Below are 12,823 nucleotides of genomic sequence, written 5' to 3' on the forward strand. Positions count from 1 at the left end.
GAAGGATTTCAAGACTAAGCCAATGGCAAGCTTATTATCCATGATGAAACCTAGGCTCGCCAACCGCTCGATGTAGCAAATCATCTTGACCATATGAGAACCAACTTGTCATTTCTAAGAGAGTTTAGAATCAAACAACGCACTTGACACCTCATATCATTCACGCCTCGCACAAGTTCCATATAACTCTTGAAGGTATGTAAAAATAGATTGCGTATCTATTTTCTCATGTTTTTTTGAAACTTAGGTGACATGGAAGTTAACATAAGGCACTAAACTTCCATAGAGTCATCAAGATACTTGTTAAAAGTAATATTTTGCTCTTGGGTGGCATAGGGACCTAGCTTAAGGGGTAACGACCCTTCAAGGATATACAACCTCTTCTCCTGATCCAAAATAATCTGAAGATTTATGTACCAATTAGTGAAGTTGCTTCCAGTGAACCTATTTTCTTTTTCAAGAATTGAACGATACAGTGAGTTTGACATAATGATTAAGTGATCTACAATTTACAGATAAACAATGAGTAACTTAATTAATATTCATTTTAATTACGGATTTAATAATTAAAATACTCCTATTTTTCTCAAGCCAATAGCCCTTACTATTGAACTTGAGAAGTTCCAATGAACTTCCTAGTAGATCGAGATTCCATCGTATTAATTCTCTAGTTCACTTTAGTAAACAAGTTCAAATTAATCATAAAGGTAAATTTCAAATTAATCACCAAAAGCTCATAATCTCAAGCTAGATGTTACCCTAACCAATTATGCAACCTTAAATGTGAGTTTTAGTATCAATAGGGTAGATATTTCATATCTCCTTGCATCAACAAATGTCTTCCCTACTCATGCCTCTAACATACTTTACCTTTACTTTGGCAAAAAAGCCAAGTACATTAGTTAAGTCAGACCCAACATGATCATCAACTAATTATCCACCTGGTAGAAGAGTACCCTTTATTTTAGTGAACAAGGTTTCAATGAATAGAAGCTTAATTAAGGTGTAATGTTGAAGGCACTAATTAAATCTTAGACTTAATATTTAAGTTAAGGATTTTATTATTTAGTCTCATCAGGTTTTAAGTCACATGTTAGGTTATATTTGCAAAACAAAACCTACACATACATTTTAAATCATAAAATAAAAACATGTTAGTACACAGTTATAACTAATGTTAAACTCCTCGAGCCAAGAAGAGTTTGATTAGGCAACCTAAGTGAATCTTCATCTTCAAGTCTTCGTGTTTGTCCTTTCATCTCCAATTTTCAATTATTACATGAATTTATTTCCTAGTTATAAAATGCTAAGAAAATAAAAACAACATAAACTAAAAGAAGAAAATGGATAAAGGTAGGGCGTGCAGGCCCTATTTTAAAGATTACAACACAAAAACGAAATAAAGAAATTAAAATATCCATAAAGGTTCACCATGCATACATGTATCCATATATATACATATCAATTAAAAATTAAATTTTAATTATTATTATCACAATTTTAATTTCTTTTGGTCCCTAATGCTTTATAAAATTACAATTCAACCTCAAAGCTTAAGAAAATTTCATTCGGTCTAAATTTAAGAAAATAGGATGAAATCAAGAATTTCAACTTTGTTGAGCATGTTGGTGTGAAATCCAGTCATGCGTTTGGAATTCAACAAAATTTTAGAATATTGCACGATTAAAGTCATGACAAGGGCTCGACTAGAATATGCCCAGGGTAGTAAACACCTTGCACAAAGAGGCATGGTTAGACCAAAATTATTCTAGTCATGCAGCTTGTGCACATATGGCATAATGCCATGAAAGAGTCACGGTTGGACCAAAGTATGGTCTAGCTGTGACATGTATTGGTGCCATACAACTTGAGATAATTTGGTCCAGTCATACACTACTTATAGTGCCTAGGCCATTCCACCAGACATCCTCTTTGTACACTTGGAATAATTCATGCAAGGAGGTTTCTAATCCTAGTCTTTTGGGCTTTGTAATGATGAAAAATCCAAAAAACTCTCGTTCTCAATAAGCTAGTCATCAGAGTGAGAAAATATGACATGTAAATTGTACTCACACTGACGGTAATCTTTAAATCATGTAATGAATAAGATTTGAAGGCACTTTCATGCAATAACACGAAACCTATGACTTTTAACCAAAATTTAACTTGTAAATATTGACAAAACTCAAACAAAAACAAGAAATCATCACTAAAAAATTTAACACAGTTTATGTTGTACATGATACTCAATAAATTGGGCAATAATATGATTGCAAATCATCTTTATCAATTTTAGTCTTGAGTAATCTGATTACATGCATTCAACATATGAAATTTATCAAAACAATCCAACAAGTATATATTTTCATGAAAATATGCTTTATTTCTCTCCTTAAACACTAGGTTTATCATCAAATAATCTCATCCTCTAGGTTCAAATTAACTCTCCTGATCATTTGTTCTAACTTTCTTCCATTGGTTCTCTTGAGAATAAATTCTTTCTCAAGAAAAACATCAATGCAAGAAATAAAGATCTTTGCTTCTTCTGATGATAGAAGCAATATCCCTTAATAACTTTCAAGTACCCCATAAAAGAAACACTTTTTAAACTTAGAGTTAAACTTGTTCGAAGTCAATTTCTTAACATAAGTTTCATAACCCCGAATTCTCAAATAATCTAGATTAGGTTTTCGCCCAGTTTACAACTTAAATACAATTTCATCTGTAAATTTAGATAGGGCACAGTTTAGTGTATAGGTAAATATGTCTTAGGCATTACCACAAAAAGTTGGTGGTAGATTAGTAAAACTCATAATGAACCTGACTATTTCTATCAAGGTCTTATTCTTTCATTCAGATACACCATTAGGCTATGGATTACAAAGAGAAATGAGTTGAGATACTATCCCATTTTCCTCTAAGTGTTGTATGAATTCAATAGTCAGGTTTTCACTCCCTTGATCATTTTGAGGATTTAATTTGCTTCCCAAGTTGCTTTTCTACCTCATTATTGAATTCTTTGAATTTATCAAAACATTTGGACTTGTGTTTCATCAAAAACACAAAGCCATATCTACTAGAATCATTAGTAAATGTGATAAAGTAGGTTTCCCCATATTTGCTTTGCTTAAGAAATATTGATATATGTTTCAATCTAATGTGGCCTAACCTGTAATGCTGCGAATATATGGTATTCAGATTGTTCGATTTTAATCATTTATTATTTTGCATATTAATAATTTCATTATCCAATTTTTGAATGTATAAACCATTATGCAATTCAGTTGTTCTATAAAGAATATTATTTAAGCTGATGGTTATAATATCATTAGCAATAAAAAATGAATATTCTTCTTTATCCAAAATAGACATAAACACTAGGTTTCTAGAAATAGAAGGTATTTTTTAATTCTAAAACTAGCCCTATTGGTAACTTAAGATAATAAATAACTGCGGGTAATGTAGTAACATGTGCTCTATTTGCAACACGTAAGTCAACCTCTCTTTTGGTGAACAATAAACTCTATTGCAGTCTCCGTATATTAGAACAAATATGAAACCACATTGTGTGTCTACAATCCAAGATGAACAAAAAGAATAGTTTATCTCAATGACAACCATACCTAAAAGAAAGACTTTAACTACCTTCTTCTTCTTATTCTCTAGAAAAACCTTGCAATGTCTCATCTAATGACTAATTTTGCCATAATAGAAGCAGACAACCTTTTCCGTCCCCACACCAGTTGTAGCCAATCATCTTGACCACAAAAAAGCAAACTTGTTCTCTCTTAGAGAGTTTTCAATGAAACAACACACTTGACACCTCATATTGTTTAGCCCTCGCACAAGTGATATAAAACTCTCGAAGGTATGCAGATTGCACATCTATTCCCACATGTTGTTTCTAAAGCTTAAGTAACATAAAAGTCAACATGAGGGATTAAATTAATCAAATAGGTAAATTTCAAATTAATCACCAAAAGCTCACAATTACAAGCTATGTGTTACCCCAACAAGTCATGTGACCTCAAATGTGACTCTCGGTATAAGTAGGTTAGATATTACATATCTTTTTGCATCGACAAATGCATTCCCTACTCATGCCTCTAGCATACTTCACGTCTACTTTGGTGATTAAGCCAAGTACATTAGTTAAGTCGAACCCAACATGATCATCACTTAATTTTCCACTTAGTAGATGTGTACCCTTCACTTTGGTGAACAAGGTTCCAATGAACAAGCGCTTAATTAGGGTGTTAAATTGGAAGGCACCAATTAAATCTTAGACTTAATATTTAAGTTGAGGCTTTTATTATCTAGTCTTATTAGATTTTAAGCGGCATGTTAGGTGATATTTATAAAATAAAACCTACACATACATTCTATAATTTAAAATTAGGTGATATTTATAAAATAAAACCTACACATACATTCTATAAAGTAAAATAAAATGTGTCAGCACATAACTATAACTAATGTTAAGGCCCTTGAGCCACGAGGACTTTGACTGGTTAACCTAGAGAAATTTTGATCTTTGAGTCTTTACACTTGTCCTTTCGTCTCTAATATTTAATTATTACGTGGTTTTATTTCATAGTTACAAAATTCTAAGAAATAAAAATAACTTAATCTAAAAGAAGAGAAAGGTTTAAGACAGGAAGCATAGATATATATATATATATATATATATATATATATATGTAAAACATCCAAAAGGTGTTTTGATTATGTACTGGGCACCATGCATACATACATCTATACATATACATACTAATTAAAAAATTAGAATTTCAATTATTATAATCCCTAGTATCAAATTACATTTTGGTCCCTAAAGTTTGTAAAATTGTTCCAATACCCAAAACTCAAGAAAATCTTAATTCAGTCCAAATTTAACAAAATAGGACTAAATCATAATTTTTTAAATTTGCCAAGCATGCAAATATGATGTCAAACTATGCATCTGGAATTCACCAAAATTCTAGAATGTTGTATGGCTAGAGTCATGACTTAAGCATGACTAGAAAAACCAAGGTGGCAAGCACTAAGGATAAATCACGACTAGACAAAAATAGGTCCAACTGTGCAAAACATGAACAAAAGGCATGGCTAGACTAATTTTTGTCCAGCCATGCAAATTACATGGTGTCAAGGCACTAAGAGACAAACATGGCTAGACAAAAATTTTTCTAACAATGAAACAATCACGACTGGACAAAAAATTGGTCCAGTCATGCAACATGGTTTAAATTTTAGTCTTGGCTTTCTTGGTTTTTCCAATGATGGAAAATCCATAAAATCTCCTAGTATTCAATTGGCGTATCACTAGAGTGAAGGAATATGACACATAAACTGTACTCACACAGATGACAACCCTTAAATTATACATATAATATAACTTGAAGGTGATTTCATGCAACAACATAAAACCTGTGGCATTCGGCCAAAAATAAAACTTGCAATATCATAAAACTCAAACAAAATTCATAAATCATCACTTAACAATCTAACACAGTTTACTTTGTACATGATACTCAACAAATCGTGCAACAACATGATTGCAAATTATCTTTATTAATTTTAACAGTTTTGATTAATTTGATTACATGCAATCAACATATAAAATCAATCAAAATTAATGGTAGGTATAGATTTTCTTGAAAATATGCTAAATAATGACTTTGATACCACTGTAAGGTTTTCAATTTGCCAATAATTGGTAGCACAACAAAATTTAAAAATTTTTCAAATCAAACAATCTTAAAAGCCCTAACCAAGATACCCATTTTAAACATATGTTCATGAACATGCAAAACACTCATACAGTGTTTTAGAATTTATACCTCTGTTGATAGCTTGCTGAAATCTTCACATGGCGTGAGACTATGATGTAGATTCGGGCCATGTGTTACAATCAAGCTCTAACACTTCCAAAGACAACAAGCAAGTCCAAGTCTAAGTTTAGTCTCTCTAACACTTGACCATCCAAGCATCAATAGGACAAAACCACTCAATTGGATGCAGTCCACTCTCATGGATCCAAGATTAGCACCCAAGCCTAATGAAAATACTTCTTTATTCAAGTATTATTTAATTAAGCATGTATTAGCTTAATTCTTGTTTTGATGTAATTGAACTCTATTATGAGTGTATTAGCTAGCATAGAGAGAACACATAATTCAAAGGAGACAAGAATGAAATTTGCTAAGCTCAAGGCCTTACCCAATTCGGTATGGACAAAGGATAACACAAAGGGGATTCCTTGTTCTTATTTTCCTCTTTAGGTATTTTAGAAGATCTTTGACAATTGGGTTGAGATCTTAAGAGAAGTATTATTTTAGTTTATTTTGATTTCAAAATTTGGCTTATTTTAATGTATTTTGCAGCCTATATAAAAGGTTATCTCTCTCATGTAAGACTTTAGACTATTTTGAATGAAATTTACCTTTGAGCTTGCAAAACTCTTGTTTCTTTATGTTTCTCTAGTGACCAGAGATAGGTGGTGGAGTAACCTTGGCCGGTGGAATGTCCTTTAAGCCTTGGTTGGTGACCAGGTCATATTATATTGCATTCATCTTATACTAGTTCTCTATTGACTGAATTTACATAGTTGGATTCTATAAGCTTCAATTGTTTAACTTACCTTATAATCAAATCAAACTTGATAGAAACACATCAGATTGAATGTTATCCAACCCTTGAAAAGTGGTGCCTTGGTATTCACATAGAGCACGAACACGAAAGAGGCAATCCAGGTGAAAAAGCTTCTAGGGCTTTTTGACTAGAGCAATATGTTCATGAGAGAAGGAAAGGAAAAACAAAAGACTCACGACTATGGTTTTCTACCTTTTTATAATTCTATGTCTTTTGTTTATTTTAACGCATATTTTATATATGTGTAGGTGTTTGTGTATGGCAAAAATTTCAACCAGGTTCAACACTTTCAACACACACATGCATAGTGGTAACACAAATGTGCCACTTGATATGTCTTTAAGTCTTGCACGGTTAGACAATCTTTCATCCAGTTTTGTCATGCTTTTTATTTTCTATGTTACCAGTTGACACCATGCATACCAAGTATACCTTGGTCAATGTGCAGTTACCTAGGTTTTCCATGATTTCTTTCTCTCTAAACACTAAGATTATCATAAATAATCTCCACCTTTAGGTTCGAATCAACCCCTATATGCATGTGACCCATAAGCTTTCTATCGAACTGATAGTGTCTAGATTCAGACCAAATTTAGACACTAACCAAGATTGACCTCTAGTAAACATCATGGCCACCTAGACAATAAGGTGTCAGTGAATATCTTTTTAAGCTTTTATAATATTACAGTTACATGTAATTCAATCTTTTTGTCAAACAATATCTTTAGAGGTTGAGATATAGAAAAATGTCTATCTTAGTAGTTCCAGAGAGGAACAATCTCAATGCACACAAGAGCTATGTAGGTCTACATGACTACATCATGAGCCAAAAAGATTTGGTTTTCTTATGGCTCAACACGATAACATACTAGTTATCTCTGATGATAAGCCAAAGATCTATGATGATATTATCATGAGTCCAAATTCTAAGAAATGTTTAGACATTATCAAATCTAAAATAGACTACATGTACCAAAACTAAATATGGACTCTAGTAGATGCATCTAAAAGGGTCAAACTCATAAGGTGTAAATGGGTTTTCAAAAGGAAAAATGACATGGAAGGTAATGAGCTTACCTATGAAGCACGATTGGTTGTCAAAGGTTTCACTCAAAAACATGGCATTGACTATGATGAAACCTTTTCACTAGTTGTTATGCTTAAGTCTATTAGGATCATGCTCACAATAATTGTGTACAATGACTATGAAATCTTTTAGATGGGTGTCAAAACTACCTTTCTAAATTATAACCTTGTAGAAGACATCTATGTGGTGCAACATGATAGTTTTATTCTTGTTGGATAGGCAAATAAAATATGTAGGCTGTAAAAGTCCATTTATAGGCTTATGTAGGCTTTTAAAAGCCAGAATGTTCATTTTGATGAAGTTGTTCATGAGTTTGGTCATATCAAAAATGAAAATAAGTCGTGTGTGTATAGGAAAGTTAGTGGGAGCTTGATTGCATTTTTAGTATTTTATGTGGATGACATCTTGATTATTGGAAATGATACACTAAACTTGCAATTAGTAAAGACTTTGTTATCCAAGTGTTTCTTCATGAAAAACCTAGGTGAAGTCGTTTACATTCTTGGGATTAAAATTTATCGAGATAAAGAATGTAAACTACTTTGCCTAAGTCAAAGCACATACATAGATAATGTGTTAAAAGGATTTTTGCCCATGTCTCATGGTGTGTATCTATTTAAAGAGATATGTCTATCATCACAATCTGAGAGACATAAGATAAGTAAAATCCTATATGCCTTAACTATAGGATTGACCATGTACATCATGCTATGTACGAGAGTTGATATCTTATACACCTTAAGCATTTGTAGTAGATATCAATTTGATCCAAATGAAAAACATTAGATGGCTGTCAAGAACATCCTAAAGTACTCGAGAAAAACTTAGGATGCATTCTTAGTTTATGAAGGGGATACTGAGCTTACTGTTAGAGGCTATAGTGATGCTAATTTTCAACCTAATTGAGATGATTTTAAATCCCAATCAAGGTTTATGTTTTGTTTGAATAGTTGTACAGTTAGCTGGAAAACCTTATAGTAAAGTACAATGATTGATTATATGATAGAGTCTGAGTATATTACCCTTTCAAAAGCAACAAAAGAGTTTGTATAAATTAAGAAGTTTGTAACTAATCTTGGAGTGGTTCCAAGTATTGCCAAGTTGATTAAGCTCTATTGTGATAACAATAGAGTGATTGCTTAAGCAAAAGAGTCACAATCCGAGAGATTATTCAACATGGTGATATATAGATAGAGAAAATTGATATAGATGACAACTTGGTTGATCCATTGACAAAACTTTCGTCGCAATAAAAGTATGATAGACATATAGTAGGATTGGACATTAAATATATGACTAATTGACTATAGTGTAAGCGGGAGATTATTGGGGTAGGTGTCATAGAGCCTATTAAGTTAACATTTGTAATTGAATTCATATGTGTGTCTTTTTATATGATTGTGCAAATAATATGCCCTTAGAATGGTAAAACTGTAACGAGGGGATCAGACGACTAATCATGAGAACTTTATGGACACATTAAATGGCCATTCTAAGAACATCCGTAATCTTAACATTATAATGATCAAGGGCACATGTAATGATCATGGGATTATCATAGTGTTAAGTGACCTCATCGAATGGTCAAGACAGTTCTCACATGTCGAAAATGTTTGTAGACAACACATGGGTATGGAATAAATCCTTTAAACACCACAGGTGCATGTGATCCCATGACTTGAGGTCGCCAGATCGTCTTATATAAGGATTGGTATAGTTTGACACTATCCAATGTACCTCCATAACTGGGGTATCATAAAGGTAGTGTATGACCATATCGTGACAGATATAAAGGCTATGGTTGATCAATAAAGAATTCATGACTTTTGAGCACAAGAGAAGATATCTCAAATGAGAATACTAAATAGCATTCATGATTGCTTAAATCTATGGCCACAGTTAGATAAAGTTATAGCCTAATTCATGTTAGTCATTAATGTGTATTAGTTCATATTGATGAACTATTGAGATAAACATATTTTTATATCTCATCTTCGAAAGATATTAGTTAACAAAAAGATTGAATTGCATGTAACTATAATGTTATAAAAGTTTAAAAAATGTTTGTTGACACTTTGTCGTCTGAGTGGCATGATGTTTTGCAAAGGGTCAATCTTGGTCTATATCTAAATTCAACCCTAATTTAGACACTATCGATTTGATAAAAAACTTCTGGGCCACACACATATAAGGTTAAATCAAACCCAGAGATAAAGATCATTGGATGATGATCCTGGTATTTAAGAAGAGAGAGAACTTTATTGACCATGTTTAACCAAGATCCTTTGGTGTGCATGATACTATGTGGCAGAATGCAAGATGGCAGCTTGGCACCGCTGGACAAGAAATTGTCCAATCGTGCAAGGCATGATTCATGTTGGGTGGTGCACTTTAGTGTCCACCCGTGCATGGTTTAAAATAAGTTAAACTCCTATTGAACTTGAACACTTGCATAAAAATATAATTAATAAACATGAGTTAGAATAACTAAAGTAGTATAGAACACTATTCAAAGTATAACCCATTCATAGAATGCCTTAGCCATCTGGGTTTTTCTAAAATTCTCTCTTCCTGTGAACACAACCATCTAACACATAGAAGCCCTAGCAGTCTTCTTCCTAGACAGCCTCCCATGTTTGTGCTGCATGTGGGTCTGCCTTATGAAGGTTGAATAATGTTTATTTCTTTTCCATGCAAAGATTTGAAGGAGCTACTAGTGCAGGTATAAATCCTAACACACCCTATGGTTATTTTGAATACTTATATTAAATGGGCTTTGAAATAGGTATCTTGGTTAAGGTTTTTGGATTGTTTGATTTTATAAATTTTTAATTCCACTACGATGCTAGTTAACGACACCCTAAAACCTTACAGTGGTATCAAAACCACCATTATGCATATTTTCATGAAAATAATACCTACTTGTTTTGATTATTTTACCTGTTGTTACATGTAACTAAATTAATAAAAACCCTAAAATTGGTAAAGATGATTTGTAATCGTGTTGTCACTTGATTTGTAAGTTTTAGGAACAACATAAATATGTGTTAAATTATTGAGTGGTAATTTATAATTGTTTCGTTAAAGTTTGTATTCTTATAGGTTAACGATTAAATCAATGGCCATAGTGGGATTAAGTTAATGTAATTGTAATTTGTTAAAGTTTGTATTCATTATTGGGGTAGGTGTCGTAGAGCCTATTAAGTTAACATTTGTAATTGTAATTTTATATTAATTAATTAATAAAAGATTAATTGTAACTGAATTCATATATGTGTATTTTTATATGATTGTGCAAATAATATGCCCTTAGAATGGTAAAACTGTGACGAGAGGATCAGACGATTAACCATGAGAACTCTATGGACACATTAAATGGCTATTCTAAGAACATCCGTAATCTTAACATTATAATGATCAAGGGCACATGTAATGATCATGGGATTATCATAGTGTTAAGTGACCCCATCGAATGGTCGTGACAGTTCTTACATGTCGAAAATGTTTGTAGACAACACATGGGTACATATTGTAGCATATTCATCGAATTAATCTCACTATAGGATACCCATATGGATAGTTGCTCCAATGTGTATGGAATAAATCCTTTAAACACCATAGGTGCATGTGATCCTATGACTTGAGGTCGCTAGATCGTCTTATATAAGGATTGGTATAGTTTGACACTATCCAACGTACCTCCATAACTGGGGTATCATAAAGGTGGTGTATGACCATATCGTGACATATATGAAGGCTATGGTTGATCAATAAAGAATTCATGACTTTTGAGCACAAAAGAAGATATCTCAAATGAGAATACTGAATGGCATTCATGATTGCTTAAATTTGTGGCCATAGTTAGATAAAGTTATAGCCTAATTCATGTTAGTCATTAATATGTATTAGTTCATATTGATGAACTATTGAGATAGACATATTTTTATATCTCATCTTCGAAAGATATTAGTTAATGAAAAGATTGAATTGCATGTAACTATAATGTTATAAAAGTTTAAAAGATGTTTGTTGACACTTTGTCATCTGAGTGGCATGATGCTTTGTAAGGGGCCAATCTTGGTTTATATCTAAATTCAACCCCAATTTAGACACTACCGATTTGATAAAGAACTTCTGGGCCATACACATATAAGGTTAAATCAAACCTAGAGGTAAAGATCATTGGATGATGATCCTGGTATTTAAGAAGAGAGAGAACTCTATTGACCATGCTTAACCAAGATCCTTTGGTGTGCATGATACCATGTGGCAGAATGCAAGATGGCAGCTTGGCACCACTAGACAAGAAATTGTCCAATCGTGCAAGGCATGATTCATGTCGGGTGGTGTACTTTAGTGTCCAACTGTGCATGGTTTAAAATATGTTGGGTAGCATATAAATGTACCACCCATGTTCGCATTGATGGTGCGTAGTATAAGTTAAACTCCTATTGAACTTGAACACTTGCACAAAAATATAATTAATAAGCATGAGTTAGAATAACTAAAGTAGTATAGAACACTATTCAAAGTATAACTCATTCATATAATACCTTAGCCATCTGGGTTTTTCTAAAATTCTCTCTTCCTGTGAACACAACTATCCAACGCACAGAAGCCCTAGCAATCTTCTTCCTAGACAACCTCCCTTGTTTGTGCTGCATGTGGGTCTGCCTTATGAGGGTTGAATAATGTTTATTTCTTTGCCATGCAAAGATTTGAAGGAGCTACTAGTGCAGGTATAAATCCTAACACACCCTATGGTTATTTTGAATGCTTATATTAAATGTGCTTTAAAATAGGTATCTTGGTTAAGGTTTTTGGATTGTTTGATTTTATAAATTTTTAATTCCAGTACGATGCTAGTTAACGACACCCTAAAACCTTACAATGGTATCAAAATCACCATTTGCATATTTTCATGAAAATAATACCTACTTGTTTTGATTATTTTACCTGTTGTTGCATGTAACTAAATTAATAAAAACCCTAAAATTGGTAAAGATGATTTGTAATCGTATTGTCGTTTGATTTGTAAGTTTTAGAAACAACATAAATGTGTGTTAAATTATTGAGTGGTAA

This window comes from Mangifera indica, chromosome 20 (genome assembly GCF_011075055.1).
Source record: "Mangifera indica cultivar Alphonso chromosome 20, CATAS_Mindica_2.1, whole genome shotgun sequence".
In the NCBI taxonomy this organism is placed as follows: domain Eukaryota; kingdom Viridiplantae; phylum Streptophyta; class Magnoliopsida; order Sapindales; family Anacardiaceae; genus Mangifera; species Mangifera indica.